At 43.0% G+C, this 23,732-nt stretch overlaps 1 protein-coding gene across 1 annotated transcript in view; it reads left to right on the top strand.

The window, feature by feature from the left end:
• Positions 1 to 23,732, top strand: part of rps6ka1 (ribosomal protein S6 kinase a, polypeptide 1) — a 120,180-nt gene that overhangs the window by 11,517 nt on the left and 84,931 nt on the right. The gene's annotated exons all lie outside the window — the stretch shown is intronic.

Genomic DNA, 23,732 nt, shown 5'->3' with positions numbered 1-23,732 from the left:
TATAATAGGGGCTCTCAGGGAAATGGAACATTGCACATTCCATATTCTTTACATGTCAGCCCACTGCTTGATGAATAAACCCTTTTCTACTTTCCTGCACATTTTATTTTCTCACTGAAATGTGATTACTCACTCTGAAGCACACCATTCTTCTCCAGTCCTGTACTAGGGGAAAATGTAGCGCTCTGGTTTCTTTGAGTCGTTCCCCCATTTCTTTTTTCATGCAGAGAACCAAGCATTTTTCTTTCATCTCAGAAGAATATGATGGCACTCGTGATTGAGCTGAACTTCTCAATGTGTTTTTGTGACGTTCAACAGAACTCCTGTGGATTGACGGACGGCAATCTATTGTTCAAATTCTACTGTTTATCGAYGGGAAAACGTGCAGATAATCTGAGCAGTCCTATTACGTACGAAACATGCTGCATGAAATAGTGGATTTAATTGATTGCAAGGAATCTTAATATTGACATTATGAAATTAATTTAGCGTTCTTCTAACAGCATGGATTTCATGGCTGACTATGACAGCCTGCCAAGATGTCATGCACCAGTGGTTTTCAGTCATTGCCAGTTGTATTGTGAAAATCAGTGCTGTGTGTGCAGTATGCTAATAAGGATGCAGACGCCTCACAAGTCCTCAACTGGCAGCTTCATTAAATAGTACCCGCAAAACACCAGTCTCAACGTCAACAGTGAAGAGGTGACTCCAGGATGCTGGGCTTCCAGGCAGAGTTGCAAAGAAAAAGCCATATCTGACTGGCCAATAAAAATACCAGTTTAAGATTGGCAAAAGCCCACAGACACTGGACAGAGGAACTCTGCCTAGAAGGCCAGCATCCCGGAGTTGCCTCTTCACTGTTGACGTTGAGACTGGTGTTTTGCGGGTATTATTTGACKAAGCTGCCAGTTGAGGAACCCTATCGGACGTCTCTAATGTCAAACTAGACACTCTAATGTACTTGTCCCCTTGCTCAGTTGTGCACCAGTGCCTCCCACTCCTCTTTCTATTCTGGTTAGAGACAGTTTGCGCTGTTCTGTGAAGGGAGTAGTACACAGTGTTGTATGAGATCTTCTGTTTCTTGGAAATATCTCGCATGGAATAGTCTTCATTTCTCAGAACAAGAGTAGACTGATGAATTTCAGAAGAAATTTATTTATTTCTGGCCATTTTGAGCCTGTAATCGAAACCACAAATGCTGATGCTCCAGATACTCAACTAGTCTAAAGAAGGCCAGTTTTATTGCTTCTTTCATCAGGACAACAGTTTTCAGCTGTGCTAACATAATTGCAAAAGGGTTTTCTAATGATCAATTAGCCTTTTAAAATGATAAACTTGGATTAGCTAACACAACGTGCCATTGGAACACAGGAGTGATGGTTGCTGATAATGGGCCTCTGTACGCCTATGTAGATATTCCATAAAAAATCTGCCGTTTCCAGCTACAATAGTCATTTACAACATTAACAATATCGACAATGTGTTTCTGATCAATTTGATATTATTTTAATGTACAAAGAATTTGCTTTTTTTTCAAAAACAAGGACATTTCTAAATGACCCCAAACTTTTGAACGGTAGTGTACATTGGTAGATTGGGCAGTCAATAGAATTGAGCGATTAAAAAAATAAATAATAAAAAAATAAACAATTTATTTTTATTTTTATGGAGTATCAATTGACATACAGGTAGAATAGTATTGATGGATATGGCTATTTCCATGCACAAGGAACCATGAGCACGAATGTGAAGTTCATAGGTAGGTGTATGTCAAATTTGGTGTCAAATGAAAGCTTATTTTATGTTTCGAGAAATCAAGGCATATATAGAATAAGCAAAGGCTTTCGTTTCTGATCGAACAGATGGAAATGGGTCTTAAAAGGTGTTAGAAATACATCAACGCACTAATGTTGAAGTAAAGACCCCTGCCAACTAACATCAACACTTACATTTGGAGAAATGATTTGCCTTGTGTAAGTTCAAGAAACATTTCCCTGTGCCGTGAAATTCCGTTACTGGAAACCCAATGACCCCTTATTCCACATTTTGTTGCGTCACAGCCTTGTTCTAAAATGCATTAAATAAATGTTCCTCATCAATCTGCACACAATACCCCGTAATGACAAAGCAACAACAGGTTTTTAGAAATGTTTGCAAATGTATTAAAAATAAAAAACTTTATTTACATGAGAGCTCAGATGCATCCTGTTTCCATTGATCATCCTTGATGCTTCTGCAACGTGATTGAAAGCCACCTGTGGTAAATTCAATCGATTTGACATGTTTGGAAAGGCACACACCTGTCTATATAAGTTCCCACAGTTGACAGTGCATGTCGGCGCAAAAACCAAGCCATAAGGTCGAAGGAATTCTCCGTAGAGCTCCGAGACAGGATTGTGTCGATGCACAGATCTGGGGAAAGCTACCAAAAAATGTCTGCAGCATTGAAGTTCCCCAAGAACACAGTGGTGTTCCATCATTCTTAAATGGAAGACGTTTGGAACCACCAAGACTCTTCCTAGAGCTGTCTGCCTGGCCAAACTGAGCAATCGGGGGAGAAGGTTCTTGGTCAGGGAGTTGACCAAGACCCGATGGTCACTCTGACAGAGATCCTCTGTGGCGATGGGAATACCTTCCAGAAGGACAACCATCTCTGCAGCACTATACTAATCAGGCTTGGAGTTTGCCAAAAAGTACCTAAAGACTCTCAGACCATGAGAAACAAGATTCAATGGTCTGATGAAACCGAGATGTGACGCTTGGCCTTCAGGCCAAAGAGTTCAATCTGGAGGAAACCTGGCACCATCCCTACGGTGAAGCATGGTGCTGGCAGCATCATGCTGTGGGGATGTTTTTCAGGGACTGGGAGTCTAGTCAAGATCGAAGGAAAGATGAACGGAGCAAAGTACAGAGATCCTTGATGAAAACCTGCTCCAGAGGACTCAGACTTGGGGTGAAGGTTCACCTTCCAACAGGACAGTGACCCTACGCACACAGCCAAGACAATGCAGGAGTGGTTTCGGGACATGTCTCTGAATGTCCTTGAGTGGCCCAGCCAGAGCCCTGACTTGAACCCGATCGAACATCTCTGGAGAGACCTGAAAATAACTGCAGCAACGCTCTCCATCCAACCTGATAGTTTGAGAGGATCTGCGGAGAAGAAAGGGTGAAACTCCCCAAATACAGGTGTGCCAAGCTTGTAGCGTCATACCCAAGATGACTTGAGGCTGTAATTGCTGCGAATCGTGCTTCAACAAAGTACAGAGAAAACGGTCTGACTACTAATGTAAATGTAATAAAAAAATTAAAAAATGTCATTGTGGTATTGTTTGTAGATTGATGAGGAGAAAAAAACTATTTAATAAAGTTTAGGATAAGGCTGTAACGTAACAAAATGTGGCAAAGGTCAAGGGGTCTGAATACTTTCCGAATGCGCAGTATAGTATGTGGACTCGCCTTCAGCTATTTTRGCCACACCCGTTGTTGGCAGTAGAATGGCCTTACTGAAGAGTTCAGTGAGTTTCAATGTGGCACCGTCATAGGATGCCACCTTTCCAACAAGTCAGTTCTACAAATTTCTGCCCTGCTAGAGCTGCCCCGGTCAACTATAAGTGCTGTTATTGTGATATGGAAATGTCTAGGCGCAGCAACGGCTCACCAGCGAAGTGGTAGGCCACACAAACTCTCAGAATGGGACAGCATAGTGCTCAAGCTCACACCACAAAAAAATAAAATATCCTCAGTTGCAACATTCACTACCGAGTTCCAAACTGCCTCTGGAAGCCACGTCAGCACAATAACTGTTTGTCGGGAGCTTCATGAAATGGGTTTCCGTAGCCACACACAAGCTTAAGATCACCATGCACAATGCCGTGCGTCGGCTGGAGTGGTTTAAAGCTCGCCGCCATTGGACTCTGGAGCAGGGAAAATGCGTTCTTTGGAGTGATGAATCACGCTTCACTATCTGGCAGTCCGACGGACAAACCTTGGTTTGGCGGATGCTAGGATAGTTTATTTTTCAAATAACTTTTTTTTTATAAACTCAAGTCGGTTAAGAACAAATTCTAATTTACAATGATGGCCTACCSCGGCCAAACCCGAACGACGCTGGGACAATTGTGTGCCGCTCTATGGGACTCCCAATCATGGCCGAATGTGATACAGCCTGGAGAATGCTACCTGCCCCGATGCGTAATGCCAACTGTGAAGTTTGGTGGTTGAGGAATAGTGGTCTGGGGCTGTTTTCCATGGTACGGGCTTGACACTACAGCATACAATGACATTAACGCTACACCATACAATGACGCTACAGCATACCTTATAGGTGACTGTGTTCTTCCAACTTTGTGGCAACTGTTCGAGGAAGGCCCTTTCCTGTTTTAGCATGACAACGCCCCCGTGCACAAAGCGAGGTCCACACGGAAATGGTTTGTTGAACAGTGTGGAAGATCTTGACTGGCCTGCACAGAGCCCTGACCTCAACCCCATCGAACACCTTTGGGATGAATTGGAACGCTGACTGCAAGCCAGGCCTAATCAGCCAGCATCAGTGCCCAACCTCCGTAATGCTCTTGTGGCTGAATGGAAGCAGGTCCCTGCAGCAATGTTCCACAACATCTAGTGGAATGCCTTGCCAGAAGAGTGGAGGCTGTTATAGAAGCAAAGGGGGGACCAGCACCATATTATTGCCCATGATTTTGGATTGAGATGTTCGACGAGCAGGTATCCCCATCCTTTTGGTCATGTAGTGTATCTTGAAGAGGGAGGATAATGAAAGTTCAGAAGTAACAAGTAGGTAGACCTACCAATTAGTTTGTGTTTTTACTGAGATCTATTTGGTTTGAATTAAGTGATTTAAAACTCAATTCTGTTACCATATTTAACAGAATTTCAGAAAAAACKAACTATTGCTGAAGTTGAATGAACTACAATGGGAAATAGTAGTCGCAAACCACAGTTGGGTCACCTCCTACAGTCCTCCCTTCCACCTCCATACTGTTATGTTTAGCCCATTACAGTTTTCATACTCTTTTATTTGGTGGTCAAAGCAAGTGTTAAAACATTCTGGACAACCCCTCCCTCCCGCTCTCTCTTCTCCCTTTCTCTCTCTTTCCAGTTAATGTCACCTYTCCCGGCTCTTACTGACATCTACCCATGAGCCCCCTCGCTTTCCATTTACTGTAACCAGCATCCTACCCTCTGTGCGCAGACCGATCCCGGACCTCCGTGGACGTTCAAAAGTAGTGGGAATTTGGTCAGTCTGCACTGGCCTCAATTTTAACCGTCCACAGACATAATTATTTGGTACGGTCCGGACCAGCTTTAATTGCAAGGTTCACAGATGTTGATTTGACTGGCCTTGATTTGGCCCAAACATAGACGTCTATGATTGGTTCAGATTTGTTCTAGACCGAACCAGATCTGAACCAATCTTTGACGTCTATGTGCAGAGCACAGGTGAGTTAAGTATACTGTACTGAACTCTACTGTAGTGAACTATATTCTATTGTACTTTACTAAGCACTACTGTGCTGTCCAAACCTGCGAAACATATACGTCTATGATTGGCCAGGACCGGACTAAATCTGAACCTATCAAATTTGGTCTTGTTTCGGGGCAGAGCTCATTAAAATAATAGCCAGTTTGTAGAATAATACCCAAGTTTGCAAAGGAGGATATTGTCTATTCATACCTTTTTTTGTTTACTAATTTAGGATACGTCACCATGAAGAGTAATATCCATCATTATGCCTTTCTTTTTAGTACAGATCAGGGACCCATGATGAAATTCTGTTACTGCAATTCTGTAAATGGTTGTAAATCCAATTCACTTAGTGTAGTTCAATAACCAAAAAAGAGGGGGCTCCATATTAAGGTTGACTCTCTACGGCAGGATGAAAATGACTACATCGACCATGATACTTTGCTAGTTACGGCATCTTTCACTATGATCCTTCGTGATTTTTTTTGTTTTTGTTGGTCCCATTCAGAAATATGGCACACTTTAATGTCTGGTCTCAGCACAATTCCGTTACCATGGAATTGCCCATATCAAGACACATGGATGAAAAATCCAATCTTGATGTCGGGGACAGATAATCATCCAGACTAAAGGCACCATCCTGTAACGGGAGCGTGGGCGAGATCAATGGGAAACCTGTTAGAATGAACTAGTCCGATAATGCATCCCGTTAAGCATACCTGGCTCCCTCTTGCCTGGCCCTCCCCAGGGACAACATAGGGAATAAATAGCTCTAGATCCAGGAATCCCAGGCAGCTATACTTTTTACAATACTGAGCCAAGCTTAGCTCTACTGGGCTGGCCTGGTTACGCACCCACCATGGTTGCTAGAACCATGCCCTCAAAAGACAATATGAAAAGAAATGATCCAAGACAGCCCAGTATTGTTGCGGTTGGCCCTAGTGCGAATTAGGCTCGGGAAAGGAAGACTGGGTAATTATCCCTAGGCCTAGAGTAGTGGTAAGTGAAAGGTCTATAATGACTCGTCTACACTCTTTCACACCATCACACTTAGCCACGCCGTCCCATTTTCATAACTAATTGGCCCTCCGTTGTCTCTCCCACGCCTCCCCAGCCTGTTATTGGAACAAAGGGCACACAGGAAAGCTGGGCTTAAGCTTGATTCCTGTTGGTGGCCTACACTATGGTAAGGAGTCGTTGGTGGCATGTTAACATGGATATAGAGCTCTTTGATAGCTGAACGTGAAATGCATGGAAACATGCAAAGCTACCATTTTAGGTGTTAGTTTTGTCATTTAACAGACACAATTATCCATGTGAGGACATGACAGAATCAAGAGACTATGTCCAAAACGGATCAAGAGAGAACCGAGCACCGAGCCCTGAGGGACACCAGTAATGAGACCACATGTTGCAGACGGGGAACCTCTCCACCACCTGGTAGGAGAGTCCTGCCAAGGCGAGCAGTAATCCAAGAGAGTGCAGACCCTGAGATGCCCAGCCATGAGAGGTTGGTGAGGAGGATATGTTTCTCATGGTGTCCAAGGCAGTGGACAGTAGAGATGCATTGTTCTAAAATAACTCCTCTCTAGATCTGTGCTGCCTCGCGCCCATGTTGCCAATTTGTTGGTTGGCTAATGATGGGCATATAACTTAGGGCACAATTAGAGCAAGGGTTCTTTACTGACCATATATTGTGACCAGGAAAAACTCCTGGTCTGGACAATGGGTCAGGAAAAACTCCTGGTCTGGACAATGGGTCAGGAAAAACTCCTGGCCTAGTCCTTTTCTCTCTATGCGAATTGCGCCGAAGAAGCTTTGGAAGGATTTAAAATGTCTCTCCTGTAACTTAAAGATTTAAGGAGCTTTTATTCTAGTGCAATAGAGGCAATTAAGACATGACATCTGATGGGAGATTGGGAAATGAGCAGTCTGAGGTCTGGGCTACTCAAGTGAAAAGCCCTATCTGAGCAGCAAATTATATTACCTAGTAATTTTCTCTGTAGCAGGACTGAAGGGGTGTGAAATAAGCTTGAGTCATGTATTTTTCTGCATGAAGAGACAGCGTTCTGTTATGACAATGGCTTAGAAGTGTTGATTGTGTAATTTGATGTAATGTTGGCATATCGAGCAATATTTTAGGGGATATTTACTACAGATTAAAAAAAAGCTTTAAAAATATATATATATATAATTTCGTGTTCGTAAAAATATTTTTTTTTTTACAATGAAGTGTGATTGCAACAATATGTAATGGCAACAATATCATTGTTTTGAGAAAATAAATCTTAACACAGCTGCACCGTGTGTTTAGCTGCAGGGCTGGTCTGTTGCTTGGTACAGCTGGCTGGCTTTGTTTTCATGGTATTCAATAAAAGATGGTGCCAATGACAACCCAGGCTGTGCTGAAATAGGCTCATAATTGAATTATTCAGGATTTTATTTGATTTAGTTGTTTAGCAGACACTGTTATCCAGAGCGACTTACAGGASMAATTGGGGTTAAGTTCCCTGCTCAAGGGCACATCAACGTATTTTTCATCTAGTTGGCTCAGGGATTCAAACCAGGGACCTTCCTGTAAAACGAGCGCACACACACACTTGTGTATTACTATACTTTTTGGCGACCGACAATTGATTCCCATTCAAAATCCTATTTTCCCTAAACCCTAACTTTAACTCCTAGTTATAACCCTAAGCCTAAAATATCCTTTTTCATTTTTTAGGACCAGCCAAACGTCCTCACTTGGCTCCGTGGCTTAGTATATTTTGAAGACTTCTGGTCTTCACAAGTATAGTAAAACGAAAACACACACGCCCTCTGAGAGAGTCGAGAGGAAATACTTCTGTGACAAGGCAGTTTTAAATATGTCACCATGTTTGGCTGGTGCAATAAAGGTGGTCCTAAGGTGCTATAAAGAACTGTCGTCTTGTGGGTTCAAAATGAACCCATCGACTGGAATGTGTTTGGATTTGGGATTAGGTATTGCTAGATTTTTAAAAAATTATACAAATTTAAAAAAATCTTTATATTTTTATTTTTTATCTAGGGCCAGTTTCCCAGACACAGATTAATCCTAGTCCTGAACTACAAAGCACCAGAGTGCATGCTTTTAAAATTCAGCACTAAACTTAATCTGTGTCAAGGTGACCTGTGGGGTTTCCCCTAAGATTTGTCTCACTAAAGTTTATCTCACCCCTAAGGTTTCTGTCTCGGGTTATCTTTACAGTGGATGAACCCGAGAGAACAGGAAATCTCTTTTGTATCGATGCGGTTGTATTAATATTTGATCAGGTCTATAAGGGGTCAAGAAGATGGGAAAAGTTTCTTTCTCAATTGAATAATGCAATGTAGCTGATATTGTGGCTCAGGAACACTAGCATCCTGTTCTATTGTCAAAGGAAAACGAGCAACGGGCTGTACTTTACTTCAAGGCTGTTCAACTCGTATAAGACACAAGTTGTTATAGGCGAATTGCTTACCACCTTGTTGGTAGAATCTAAGGACAAATATACCAAGCAGTTTATTTTATTTGTTGTTTAACCTTTATTTAACTAGGCAAGTCAGTTAAGAACAAATTCTTATTTACAATGACGGCCTACACCGGCCATATCCTAACCAGGACGACGCTGGGCCAATTGTGTGCCACCTTATGGGGTCTCTTATGACCGAAAATAACTTCTAGACATCAGGACTGCGATTACTCACCACGGACTAGCAGAATCCTCTTTTTCCTTTCACGACTCTGACGAGCCCGACGCGGAGGATACACTGCTTCCTCGGGAACAGGCCCCGATCCCCGTGATCTGCGTTAAGAGGCGGAGAAAGAGGGGGCGAAGGTCGGGCTGCCTTCTGAGAATTCGTAGGAGATCGAACAAACTCCCACTTACCTCCATTCTGCTAGCAAACGTGCAATCTTTGGACAATAGAATCGACAAGTTACGCGGAAGATTAAACTACCAACAAGACATTATAAACYAACATCTTATGCTTCACRGAGTCGTGGCTGAATGACGACAACATCAACATACAGCTGGCTGGTTATACGATGTACTGGCAGGATAGAACAGCAGCATCTGGTAAGACAAGGGGCGGCGGTGCACGATATCTAAGTAAGTCTCGAGCAATTGCTCGCCTGAGGATCTCATGATAAGCTGTAGACCACACTACCTACCGAGAGAGTTTTCATCTGTATTCTTTGTAGCTGTTTACATACCACCACAGTCAGAGGCTGGCACTAAGACAGCATTTAATGAGCTGTATTCCGCCATAGGCAAACAAGAAAACGCTCACCCAAAGGTGGGTGAGGCTCCTAGTAGCCGGGGACTTTAATGCAAGGAAACTTAAATCCGTTTTACTACATTTCTAGCAGCATGTTAAATGTGCAAGCAGAGGAAAAATAACTCTGGACCAGCTATACTCCACACACAGAGACTCATACAAAGCTCTTCCTAGCCCTCCATTTGGCAAATCTGACCATAATTCTATCCTCCTGATTCCTGCTTACAAGCAAAAATTAAAGCAGGAAGCATCAGTGACTAGATCAATACAAAAGTGGTCAGATGAAGCAGATGCTAAACTACAGGACTGTTTTGCTAGCACAGACTGGAATATGTTCCAGGATTCCTCCGATGGCATTGAGGAGTACACCATCAGTCATTGGCTTCGTCAATAAGTGCATTGATGACGTCGTCCCCACAATGACTGTACGTGTATACCCCAACCAGAAGCCATGGATTACAGGCAGCATCCACACTGAGCTAAAGGCTAGAGCTGCCGCTTTCAAGGAGYGGGACTCTAACCTGGAAGCTTATAAGAAATCCTGCTATGCCCTCCGACGAATCAAACAGGCAAAGCGTCAATACAGGGCTAAGATCAAATCGTACTACACCGGCTCTGATGCTCATCGGATGTGTCAGGGCTTGCAAACCATTTAGACTACGAAGGGAAGCACAGCCGAGAACTGCCCAATGACACAAGCCTACCAGACAAGCTAAACTACTTCTATGCTCGCTTCGAGGCAAATAATACTGAAAAGTGCATGAGAGCACCAGCTCTTCCGGAAGACTGTGTGATCACGCTCTCYGCAGCCAATGTGAGTAAGACCTTTTAAATAGGTCAACATTCACAAGGCCACAGGGCCAGACAGATTACCAGGACGTGTACTGCGAGCATGCCCTGACCAACTGGCAAGTGTCTTCACTGACATTTTCAACCTCTCCCTGTCCGAGGCTGTAGTACCAACATGTTTTAAGCAGACCACCATAGTCCCTGTGCCCAAGAACACTAAGGTAACCTGCCTAAATGACTAACGACACGTAGCACTCATGTCTGTAGCCATGAAGTGCCTTGAAAGGCTGGTCATGGCTCACATCAACAACATTATCCTAGAAACCCTAGACCCACTTCAATTTKCATACCGCCGCAACAGATCCACAGATGATGCAATCTCCATTGCACTTCACACTGCCCTTTCCCACCTGGACAAAAACACCTACAATACCGTTCAAAAGTTTGGGGTCACTAAGAATTACTTTGTTTTTTTTGGTCCATTTTAAAAGAGCATCAAATTGATCAGAAATACAGTGTAGACATTGTTAATGTTGTAAATTACTATTGTAGCTGGAAAGGCTGATTTTATTTATGGAATATCTACAGAGGCCCATTATCAGCAACCGTCACTCCTGTGTTCCAATGGCACGTTGTGTTAGCTAATCCAAGTTTAGGCCTTCTTTAGACCAGTTGAGTATCTGGAGCATCAGCATTTGTGGGTTCGTTTACAGGCTCAAAATGGCTAGGAACAAAGAACTTTCTTCTGAAACTCATCAGTCTATTCTTGTTCTGAGAAATGAAGRMTATTYCATGCGAGATATTGCCAAGAAACCGAAGATCTCGTACAATGCTGTGTACTACTCCCTTCACAGAACAGTGCAAACTGGCTCTTACCAGAATAGAAAGAGTGGAAAGCCCCGGTGCACAACTGAGAAAGAGGACAAGTACATTAGAGTGTCTAGTTTGAGAAACAGACGCCTCACAAGTTCTCAACTGGCAACTTCATTAAATAGTACCTGAAAAACACCAGTCTCAATGTCAACAGTGAAGAGGTGACTCCAGGATGCTGGCCTTCTAGGCAGAGTTGCAAAGAAAAAGCCATATCTGACTGGCCAATAAAAATAAAAGATTAAGATGGGCAAAAGAACACAGACAATGGACAGAGGAACTCTGCCTAGAAGGCCAGCATCCCGGAGTCATCTCTTCACTGTTGACATTGAGACTGTTGTGGACTACAGGAAAAAGAGGACCGAGCACGACCCCATTCTCATCAACGGGGCTTCAGTGGAGCAGTTTGAGAGCTTCAAGTTCCTTGGTGTCCATATCTCCAACAAACTAACATGGTCCAAGCACACCAAGACAGTCGTGACGAGGGCACGACAAAACCTATTACACCACAGGAGACTGAAAATATTTGGCATGGGTCCTCAGATCTTCAAAATGTTCTACAGCTGCACCATCATCGAGAGCATCCTGACTGGTTGCATCACTGCCTGGTATGGCAACTGCTYRGCCTCCGACCGCAATGCACTACAGAGGGTAGTGTGAACGGCCCAGTACATCACTGGTGCCAAGCTTCCTGCCATCCAGGACCTCTATACCAGGCGGTGTCAGAGGAAGGCCTTAAAAATGGTCAAAGACTCCAGCCACCCTAGTCATAGACTGTTCTCTCTGCTACCGCACGGCAAGCGGTACCAGAGCGCCAAGTCTATGTCCAAGAGGCTTCTAAAACAGCTTCTACCCCCAAGCCATAAGACTCATGAACATCTAGTCAAATGGCTACCCAGACTATTTGCAGTGCCCTCACCCCCTCTTTACACCACTGCTACTCTCTGTTGTCATCTATGCATAGTCACTTTAATACCTCTACCTACATGTACATACTACCTCAACTAACCGGTGCTCCCGCACATTGACTCTGTATCAATACCCCCCTGTATATAGTCTCGCTATTGTTATTTCACTGCTGCTCTTTAATTACTTGTTACTTTTCTCTTATTCTTATCTGTATTTTTTTTTTTTAACTGCATTGTTGGTTAGGGGCTCGTAAGCAAGCATTTCACTGTAAGGTTGTATTCGACGCATGTGACGAATAAAATTTGATTTGATACAGCCCGGGATCAAACCAGGGTCTGTAGTGATGCCTCTAGCACAGCGATACAGTGCCTTAGACCGCTGCGCCACTCGGGAGCCCTTAGTTGCTTAGTAAGAGGTGGGGGAAAATGCCATCCCCACCAACGTGTTTTGTCTGTGTGTGGGTGCATGTGCGTCTCTGACTTTCAGTCATAGCTTTCAGGCGTGGAGGGGGCTTTGGCGTGGTAATGATTTTTCCATTGGTGACAATTAGATTAGTAAAGTTCCTAATGTTGTGTAATGGGCCTTTTAGTTTCGATTGGCTCTGCTAGCCGGACCCTGGCTGTGTTTTAAGGCTTGACTGCCTGCTGCAGTTTAGTGAGAGCCGGGCCTTTTTTGATATCACTTTCCTCCAGTCAAGTGAGAGCCCTTTGAGGTCACACAGCATTTAGAAATGCATGTGGGCCGGGGCGCAGTGCCATACATTTTTTCAGCAGCCTGGCCCATTTTGTGGTAGTTTGTCAGCAGAGTCAACGGGGGCCTCTGGAGTGCCTGCCTCTCCACATTGGGATTAGAGTATACAAAACCGAGCAGGTTGTGATCCCACGTTCCACAGAATTTCCACTGAATTGTCTCCATCAGGATTAGCTTCGCGTCTGTGTGTCCTCGCGTCTGTGTGTCTTCCTGGCATGTATGAAAGTCTTTACAATTTGAAGGCTCCGGAAAGCACTCCCCATATGGGTGTTTTTGCATTGAGACATTCTGTTGGTGATTTAAATATTTACAAGTATGATGGATTGATTGTGTGTGTAGGTGGGGGATTGGAGATTATATGATTTTCTCACTGACCTCTGGGTCTCCTGTGGGGGCCATGTGGTTGGATGTTAACTCTGGGAATAATCCAGGCCTGCATTCATAATGTTAGTCCCCAGTTAGCAGCCCATTGTGTGACACTAAATCAAATCAATTTTTTTCGCATGCGCAGAATACAACAGGTGTAGACTTGACTGTGAAACGCTTACTTAAGAGCCCTTTCCTGACAATGCAGAGTTAAAAAGTAAGAAATTTGCTAAATTAAAAAAAGGAAATAGTAACACAATAACGAAGCCATATACTATATACAAAGAGTACCTGTAATGAGTCAATATGCAGGGGGATGAGGTAATATGTACATGTAGGTAGGGGTAAAAGTGACTAGGCAATCAGAAAAAATAATGAACAGAGTAACAGCAGCGTATGTGAAAGTGTGTGGGTGGCGTCAATATGCATGTGTTTTGAGTGTCAGTGTAGTATGTGTGAGTGGAGTCCAGTGAGTCAATGCAGATAGTCTGTGTAGCCATTTGATTAACTGTTCAGCAGTCTTATGGCTTGCGGGTAGAAGCTGTTCAGGAGCCTTTTGGTCCCAGACTTGGCACTGCGGTACCGCTTGCCGTGCGGTAGCAGAGAGAACAGTCTATGACTTTGTGGCGCTGAAGGGAATAACAGCTGGTTTATGAGCTGTTTTTTTTTTTTTTTTTTTTCTTTGATCTGAACTTTTTCTGTACATAATGTTTCTGCCAACGTTTCCTATGAACGAAAAGCGCCTCTGGACATCAGAACAGCGATCGTTAACCTCGATTTGGATGAGGATTTCTACTTTGAGTCGGTGGCGAAAGACATGGAGGCTGTCGTGTGGGATGCCCTGACAAGACTACATGGGCGAGTGGATAAACCGGAGCTACCCTCCGTTCTATTGTCGAAAGTGTAATCACTGGAGAATAAACTGGACGAGCTCCGTTCGAGACCATCCTATCAATGTGATCTGAGGAACTGTAATATCCTACGTTTCTCAGAGTCGTGGTTGAACAAGGACGTGGATATTATACACTACGTTCAAAAGTTTGGTGTCATTTAGAAATGTCCTTGTTTTTGGAAAGAAAACACATTCTTTTGTCCTTAAACACAACATTTATCAGAAATAGTGTGGACATTGTTAATGTTGTCAATTACTTTTGTTGCATGGAAATGGCCCAACATTTTTTTTTTTATGGAATATCTACATGGGCGTACAGAGGCCCATTTATCAGCAACCATCACTCCTGTCTTCCAATGGCATGTTGTGTTAGCCTTTTAAAATGATTAACTGGATTAGCTAATTGATCATTAGAAAACCCTTTTGCAATTAAACTCAGCTAAAAAGGAAACAACCTCTCACTGTCAACTGCGTTTATTTTCAGCAAACTTAACGTGTAAATATTTGTATGAACATAACAAGATTCAACAACTGAGATAAACTGAACAAGTTCACAAACATTTGACTAACAGAATTGATAAATGTGACCTGAACAAAGGGGGGGAGGGGGTCAAAATCAAAAGACAGTCAGTATCTGGTGTGGCACAAGCTGCATTAAGTACTGCAGTGCATCTCCTCCTCATGCGCTGCACCAGATTTGCCAGTTCTTGCTGTGAGATGTTACCCCATTCTTCCACCAAGGCACCTGCAAGTTCCCAGACATTTCTGGGGGGAATGGCCCTAGCCCTCCGATCCAACAGGTCCCAGACGTGCTCAATGGGATTGAGATCTGGGCTCTTCGCTGGCCATGGCAGAACACTGACATTCCTGTCTTGCAGGAAATCACGCACAGAACGAGCAGTATGGCTGGTGGCATTGCTGGAGGGTCATGTCAGGATGAGCCTGCAGGAAGGGTACCACATGAGGGAGGAGGATGTCGTCCCTGTAACGCACAGCGTTGCGATTGCCTGCAATGACAACAAGCTCAGTCCGATGATGCTGTGACACACCGCCCCAGACCATGACGGACCCTCCACCTTCAAATCGATCCCGCTCCAGAGTACAGGCCTTGGTGTAATGCTCATTCCTTCGACGTTAAACGGAACTCCGACCATCACCCCCGGTGAGACAAAACCGCAACTCGTCAGTGAAGAGCACTTTTTGCCAGTCCTGTCTGGTCCAGCGACGGTGGGTTTGTGCCCATAGGCGACGTTGTTGCCAGTGATGTCTTGTTAGGACCTGCCTTACAAGCCCTCAGTCCAGCCTCTCAGCCTATTGCGGACAGTCTGAGCACTGATGGAGGGATTGTGCATTCCTGGTGTAACTCGGGCAGTTGTTGTTGTTGCCATCCTGTACCTGTCCCGCCGGTGTGATGTTCGGATGTACCGATCCTGTGCAGGTGTTGTTACACGTGGTCTGCCACTGCTGTCCGTCCTGTCTCCCTGTAGYGCTGTCTTAGGCGTCTCACTGTACGGACATTGCCATTTATTGCCCTGGCCACATCTGCAGTCCTCAGGCCTCCTTGCAGCATGCCTAAGCCACATTTACGCAGATGAGCAGGGACCCCGGGCATCTTTCTTTTGGTGTTTTTCAGAGTCAGTGGAAAGGTCTCTTTTAGTGTCCTAAGTTTTCATAACTGACCTTAATTGCCTACCGTCTGTAAGCTGTTAGTGTCTTAACGACCTTTCCGTAGGTGCATGTTCATGAATTGTTTATGGTTCATTGAACAAGCATGGGAAACAAGCAAGGGGAAACCCTTGACAATGAAGATCTGTGAAGTTATTTGGATTYTTACGAATTATCTTTGAAAGACAGGGTCCTGAAAAAGGGACGTTGCTTTTTTTTCTGAGTTTGTTAGCACAGCTGAAAACTGTAGTGCTGGTTATAAAGAAGCAATAAAACTGGCCTTTGAGTAGTTGAGTATCTGGAGCATCAGCATTTGTGAGTTCGATTACAGGCTCAAAATAGCCAGAAACAATCAATCAAATTAATTTATACAGTGAAGAGGCAACTCTGGGATGCTTGCCTTCTAGGCAGAGTTCCTCTGTCCGGTGTCTGTTCTTTTGCCCTTTAAAAAAAAATGTATTTTTATTTTTATTGGCCAGTCAGATATGGCTTTTTCTTTGCAACTCTGCCTAGAAGGCCAGCATCCTGGAGTCACCTCTTCACTGTTGACGTTGAGACTGGTGTTTTGCAGGCACTATTTAATGAAGCTGCCAGTTGAGGACTTGTGAGGCGTCTGTTTCTCAAACTAGACACTCTAATGTACTTGTCCTCTTGCTCAGTTGTGCACCGGGACCTCCCACTCCTCTTTCTATTCTGATACGGGGCGGACCTTTCTTAACCCCGACCATCAATGAAAACCCAGCAGTGAAGAAAAAACACGCACTATTAAATAGAACACAATGTGTATCTAAGGAAAACCGTCCAATGCATGCACAACACAGAATATTTCTCTGGAGAAGAACAGCATACTTCTCTCCTCTCTTCGCTCAATCTTCCTCCATCACATCTCTCTCTCTCTAATCGGATGGTAAATCCCTGCATTTTGCACAGTGTCTGTTTTGTCTAGCGTGTTTTGTGTATGTTTTTTGCATTGGCTGCCTGATTTTTAGCTCAGGCTTTTCCCCTGGCCAGCAACTGGCTTGAGTGCCATTTTGAAAGCTGGACCTGTAAATTGCACCTGGATTTCACCTCACTCTTTTCAATGGAAACGAAACCTCCCAAACATCTGCTTCTTGATGTTTAATCAATAGTTTCTCCTCCAATTAATTGAACTTTGTTACATTTTGGTCTCAAGATGAAGTCCAACCTCTTGGTTTGACTCTCTCACATCTTCAAAGTCTTCTCATGTGTCCAACCTTTTGGTGCTCCTCTAATACACTAGTAACTAAGGGACAGTAGAGGACATTAAGAGGGCCACTGTAGTTTATCAACAAAGCACATCTGTCCCTATGAAACCCCTTGCACTCTATAGGAAAGCAACCAGTAACTGCTCAAGTCTTAAGGGACTGCAGTGCCTAGATCGGTCAAGACAAGCACTCCCTGCTGCTTTAACCTTGTAGAATAGAATTTAATTGAATTGAATCGACCCTCCGTGGGAACATTTATTGTCACAGAGGCTCAAAAGCATTACACACATGTGCACGCCGCTTATAGTGAGTGCTGTTATAGTGATCAACTTAAGGTGATCAAATTGGCCTGCGCTGATATGATTACTATGTGGAGAGTGCACTGCACTCTGCTTTGGACATTGAAACGTGGGTTTTTCTCTCCCCTGGTCACGTGGCGTGTCTGTCACGCGGCGTAACTGTGAGCCAAAGCTATGTGGCCCACGAGTCGGCGTCGGCAAACCTCAGGAGGAGAGAGAGGGAGGGATAGACATTTTCTGGTCTAGGATCAGCTGGGGATGCACAGCCTCTCCAGCTAGGCTGTCCTCTGGTTATGCTGTCTCCAAGATCTCCACTACGGCTGCTTCAGGAGGCGTCTGTGGAGTGTCTATGTGGGTGTATTTTTGTGTGTCACTATGAGTAACTTGCTGCTCTTCTCCAGGATCTACGACTCCTGCTTTGCACTGAGAGCAACACTTTATTTGAGAAAGCGTGCATGAGTGTTTTTTAAAAAGCTTTTTAGGTTCAGCGAACCTTTGCCTGATGGTTACGATAGCTAGAGGGCAGTTAGAAGAGTGAGAAATGTAGAATCTCTGCTCTCACCCCCTGCTGAGCTCCCTCAGCCTAAATGGTCTTGCCAGAGGTGCTGTTTATGTTTAACGTTCTGTCTGCTCTGTTCATATCAACTCTGCTCTGTTAGTTGGCAGATTTCACCAAGTATTTGCACCCCTTTCAGCGATGTTTAGCTAGTCAAGTTGGCAATGGACCGGAAATCTGCCTTGCCACCATGTGCTGCGGTCAAGAGCTATTCCTCTGAGGCCTGGGTTGTATTCATTATGGCACACCGTAGCAACATATTTGGCAAAAGAAATAAAACAAATTCTATTATTTGTCAAGTCCAGGTAGTCCCTCCCTGACTCAGCCCGTTTTCTTTTGTTTGGTTCCTAGTGAATACGACCCCAGATTAGGTGTGAACACGCCTTTGGGAACACGCCTTTGGGCGCAAGAGCAGAGCCAACCACTTCCATTCCTTCATAGTTGAGGGGAGTGGTGGGGGTACAGAATGGGATTCTCTCCAAAAAAAGAGATTGAGGAGTGAAACCAGAATGAGATTGCTGGGCGCTCCCCATCTTGGTGTCATCTTTAGCTGTGAACACAAACACTTTATCATGCAGATGTTTTCACGGCAGTTTAGAGTGGAGGTCAGGATAGTGATTGTGTGACATTGCGTATCTAGATTGGAATTCCAAGGAATATCCTTGTGGAATTCTAGGAAGTTGAATCAGCCTTGAGGGCCATGTCAGGACAAATAAATCATTCCACAGAATATTTTGCCCTGAAACTGAAATACCACATGACAAATACGAACTTTCCTAATCTTAGCTTTAGCTCTGTTACTGCTCACTGTTTTTCAGAATATTTGACTAGGTTTCTTTTGGCTGTGCTCGCATGCTCTAGTATAAACACTAGGCTTGAACGTAGCCTATGGACAGCTGGGAATTGGGCAGCTTGGCTGACCTTCTGACCTATCTTCCTCAGTTTTCAAACAACACACTAAACTGATGTGAAATACCAGCATTCCAGTTGGAGAGTCAATCCATTAAATAGGCCTGCACTGTAGGTACGCATGGCCTTGGCTGGAATGCTGGTATTTCACATCAGTTTGGATTTAGGGCTGTTAGGGTGACCATATTACCGCCATACCGGCGATCACGAGTCATGATGGCAGTCAAATTCCATCTGACCGTTTAGTCACGGTAATTAGGCTTCGCAGCTCTTATGCTGCTGATGGTCATTAGTAGCCAGCTGCCTGGTGCTAACTGCCTGGTACTCCGCACTCTATTGTCTCTCTAATCATTCTGACATCGATGCAAATGTAATCGAAACTGTAATCAAACGCTTCATGAGGCCTCACGTTGCACAACACTTCTATAGGCTATACAGTTGCATGAGAAAACAAAGTGATGGCCTCTATTAAAAAGAGGAAGATACCATCAGCTTTCTATAGGCTAGGCCTACTATATTTATTTCTCAACTTTCCTAATATTAAGCACATTGCTACTCTTTACAATAGGAGTATAGCCCACCTGGCTGGCATGAAAATGAACCACAGGAAAAGCGTCCTCCATTTGCTATTTAAGTGCACAGATGACATGTTTTTCTTTCGCTGCCCCTGTTTCGAGACAAATTTCATACATATATATTTTATTTAGACTTTAAGAGATGAAATCAATAATAGTGGGATGGGTGACAGTATTAACCTATTCCTTGTGAAGGATTATATTATTACTTGTGAATGATGCCCAGCTCAAGGCAAGTAACAGTGTATGCTTTTTATTGTGACTGTTTCAAATCATAGTTGCACACCTCATGCAGCCTAGACCAAATGTTTTGATAAGGTTTGTGTGCGTTTGAAGTTTGGGGAAGATCATTTTCACCTTAAAAATGCACCTTTTTTAATAAAAGCATTACATGCATAATTGCATTTTGTGGTCACTTTTGAGAATGGTGTTTTCCTGCTAATGGAACATTTGCGCTTATAGCCTACTGCCCTGTGCGCATTGCTGCCCTTAAAATGTGAAGAAATAACCTAATAGTTTATCAACATTTTAAGCTAAACGTTCTGTTGCATCAGGCTCATTGGTTAAAACGTTTTTTTTTTTTTATGCTCGTGGTTGTATTAATTTGGGATCTATCACATCCCACACCTGTCCTGGACTATATTTGGAATATGTATTTCTTGCATAGAATGGGTCAACGTTTGTACTATGGGGAATAGTAGATTGACATAGCCTAGTGCTTTTGCTGTTCGTTAGGTCTACTGATCAAGTAAATGTGGACAGTTCTTCCAATATCTTCAATATGCACCTCGGAATTGGATAAGGACCTGCACAGTTGCGTCCCCGATGTGTCTGTGGCATGTAGCCTGTGAGAAAGATGCGATCACGGCAGCCCAAGGGCACAATGTCCACTGGGCACGAAAGGCATGGATTCTTTGTGAGGGGATTATGGCCACACAAAGGGGATGCAGCGGGGAAATTCGAGGCATTATCAAGTGCTTGTCAAATTGTGAAAGAGAGACTGAAGTGTGTACATCCTGCGCAAAAAAACAAACCGGAGCTAATGCCTTTTCATGCAACTTTTTTCAAATCAAAGTCGATCATGCAGCCTTAGAATGTATATTAAAAAATCTAAACATATAGCCCAACATTTGAATCACAACTAAAGTTACATAAATAACTCTAAATTTAAGCATATAGGAGTACCTGCTTCTTTGTTAACCACTCAACACAGAATAGATGCATGTGGCACTCCCTCAAATAATTTGGAGAAAATATCCTTTCTATTTCATTCAGCTATGTTTCATTATATGCTTCATACTATAAAATAATGCCACAGAAGCAAATCTTGTCTGCTAAATGAACTAGTGTAGCCCACAGCCATATGGCATTGCCAGATCAGGGCCTAACATAAGGACAACACATACTATGCTATTCTGTTCTTCTGAAATAGACTAAATTTTCTTCATATCATGTTTCTTTAGACCTGCCTAAAATAAATAATGGATTTATTGTGATGGTGTAGGCTATTACATGGATTTATTAGACTTTTCAAAATGTAGATGTTCCAAAGGTCTGCATCAGTGGCTTGTAGGCTATGCGTGGAAGCCAGGAGATGCTAAATGTGTTTGTTAATTAACGGTCATTTACCATGATACCGGCAGTTATTTGCTTGACAAAATTTCATGACCGCCACAGTTGGAGTCCTTGGAAAAGCACTGTAAATCCAAAGTGCTTGTCATTGGGATGGAGCACACCTCATCCACTTGTGTTTAGCACCCCATGGGTGTTTGCATTACCTAGTACTGCAGGGAATAAAGACATGGCTACATTCCAATGCAGCTACTCAGGATACAGTAGTGTGTTTTTGGAGTGTAGCTACATCTCTACTGGTGGATCTTGGCAGAGATTCGGTGGCCTGTAAGGCTGTAGTCAGTCATTTTTTTGCAGTGGTTAGTTTCTCATAGTCCCTCATACATAGTGATGAGACGGGCTGACTCCACTCTTTTTGAAGTCCAAGGCCAACACGGACTGGGCTCCAGCTTTCTGCACTGACCATGACCTGGCCTAGCCAAAAACTAGCCTAGCCAAATCCCAACCTGGCCAAGACCTAGGTTGTGTTCCAAATATGCTTATTCTTTACAGGACTGCACAGATTACAAGATCATAATACAATTTTTATCACCTTCTAGAGACTGTAGGATATTTTTTACAAAGCCTGGAGACTCATTTGTCTGGCACACACACCCAGCCACAGAAATACACATGCTAACATCTTCAGTGTAAACAGAGCAGTGAGTAAGCTCTCTAGCTACAGTGGTTCCTCCTTTAAAAGTTGCGTCACAGCATTCTATGGCACGTTATTTAATTGTCAGGCATTTTTTTACGTTAATGCAAGTTAGTGCTAGTTTGACCAACAGAGGGCAACTTTGAGAAGCATTTGATAGTCTCCCATAATTGGCATTACTAGAGAATTTAAAACCTTTTTTGTAATAACATAGTACATGGGATTGATTTTAAGAAATGTGGCTTAACCTCTCTAGGGTACTTGAGACGTTAGCGTCCCACCTCTTCAACAGCCAGTGAAACTGCAGGGCGCCAAATTCAAAACAACAGAACTCCCATAATTAAAATTCCTCAAACATACATGTATTTTACACCATTTTAAAGATGCACTTGTAAGTCCAGCCACAGTGTCCGATTTTWAAAAAAGAAAAAGCTTTACGACGAAAGCAAACCAAACGATTGTTAGGTGAGTGCCTATTCACAAAATAACACAGCCATTTTTCCAGCCAAAGAGAGGATTCACAAAAATCAGAAATATAGATAAAATTAATCACTAACCTTTGATCTTCATCAGATGACACTCATATGACTTCATGTTACACAAATGTATGTTTTGTTCGGTAAAGTTCATATTTATATCCAAAAATCTGAGTTTACATTGGCGCCTTAGTCAGAAGTCACAAAACATCCTTTGATTTTGCAGAGAGCCACATCAATTGACAGGAATACTCATAATAAACATTGCTAAAAGATGCAACTGTTATGCATGGAATTTGATGTACTTCTCCTTAACTTCTTATGGCTGCATGGGCAGTATTGAGTAGCTTGGATGAAAGGTGCACAGAGGTGCCCATAATAAACTGCCTGCTCCTCAGTCCCAGTTGCTAATATATGCATATTATTATTCGTATTGGATAGAAAACACTCTGAAGTTTCTAAAACTGTTTGAATGATGTCTGTGAGTATAACAGAACTCATATTGCAGGCAAAAACCAGAGAAAAAATCCAAACAGGAAGTGGGAATTCTGAGGGTAGATTTTCAACACAGCCCCTATTGAACACATTTAACGATATTTTTGAGGTTATTTTGTTTTCAAGAAAACAACAGTGAGCGAATTTTTTTCTTCTTTTTCTAAATTTAAATTATTTTTTTTAAGAAGAAAATCTGAATAAAGGCAAAAATATAGCCCTGCTAATAGCCATAATGGCGCTGTACAATGTCACAGTGTGGTTGAAAGAGTATTTTCCAGTAAGCAACAATTAGTTTGCCTTACTGGACAACTGTGATCCAATATTTCTGTAATTCAGTGATATTTATTCCCATAGTAATTCGTTATGGATCCATAACTAAATCAACATCTGCATTTTGAAAGAGTAGTTTTATCATTATTTTATTAACGAAAGCATAACGATGCTGATGAAATACAGTACTGTACAGTAATGCTTTTACATTTGGATAATAAAGCGTTTTGAAGATGTAAGCCACCTGCATTTGTTTGTTTATTAGGCTATTGTGCAATCTGACAAGTAAACATAGCCTACAATATATACTGTAGTAAACATGGGAAAGTGCCTAATTCCTTACATAAGGGAGAGCAGGCCATGTCCAGGCTTTCTCGGTAACCTCAAGTACCTTCATTAATGGCTGTACTAGAGATTGCGGGCACGCGGGACACGGGGTTCAATTCCCCGAMGGGGAGAAAGGAGTAGGCTGTCCTTGTAAATAAGAATTTGTTCTCAACTGATTCCATATGTATTATTTCATAGTTGTGATGTCTTCACTATTATTCTACAATGTAGAAAATAGTGAAAATAAAGAAATCCTGGAATGAGTAGGTGTCTAAACTTTTGATTGTTACTTGCTKAGTTCATTTGATTAATATTATGGTGTTTAACAA

This window comes from Salvelinus sp. IW2-2015, unplaced genomic scaffold (genome assembly GCF_002910315.2).
Source record: "Salvelinus sp. IW2-2015 unplaced genomic scaffold, ASM291031v2 Un_scaffold16326, whole genome shotgun sequence".
NCBI lineage: Eukaryota > Metazoa > Chordata > Actinopteri > Salmoniformes > Salmonidae > Salvelinus > Salvelinus sp. IW2-2015.
The sequence above is the reverse complement of the archived record's forward strand: the minus strand, read 5'-3'. Positions and strand labels throughout refer to the sequence as shown.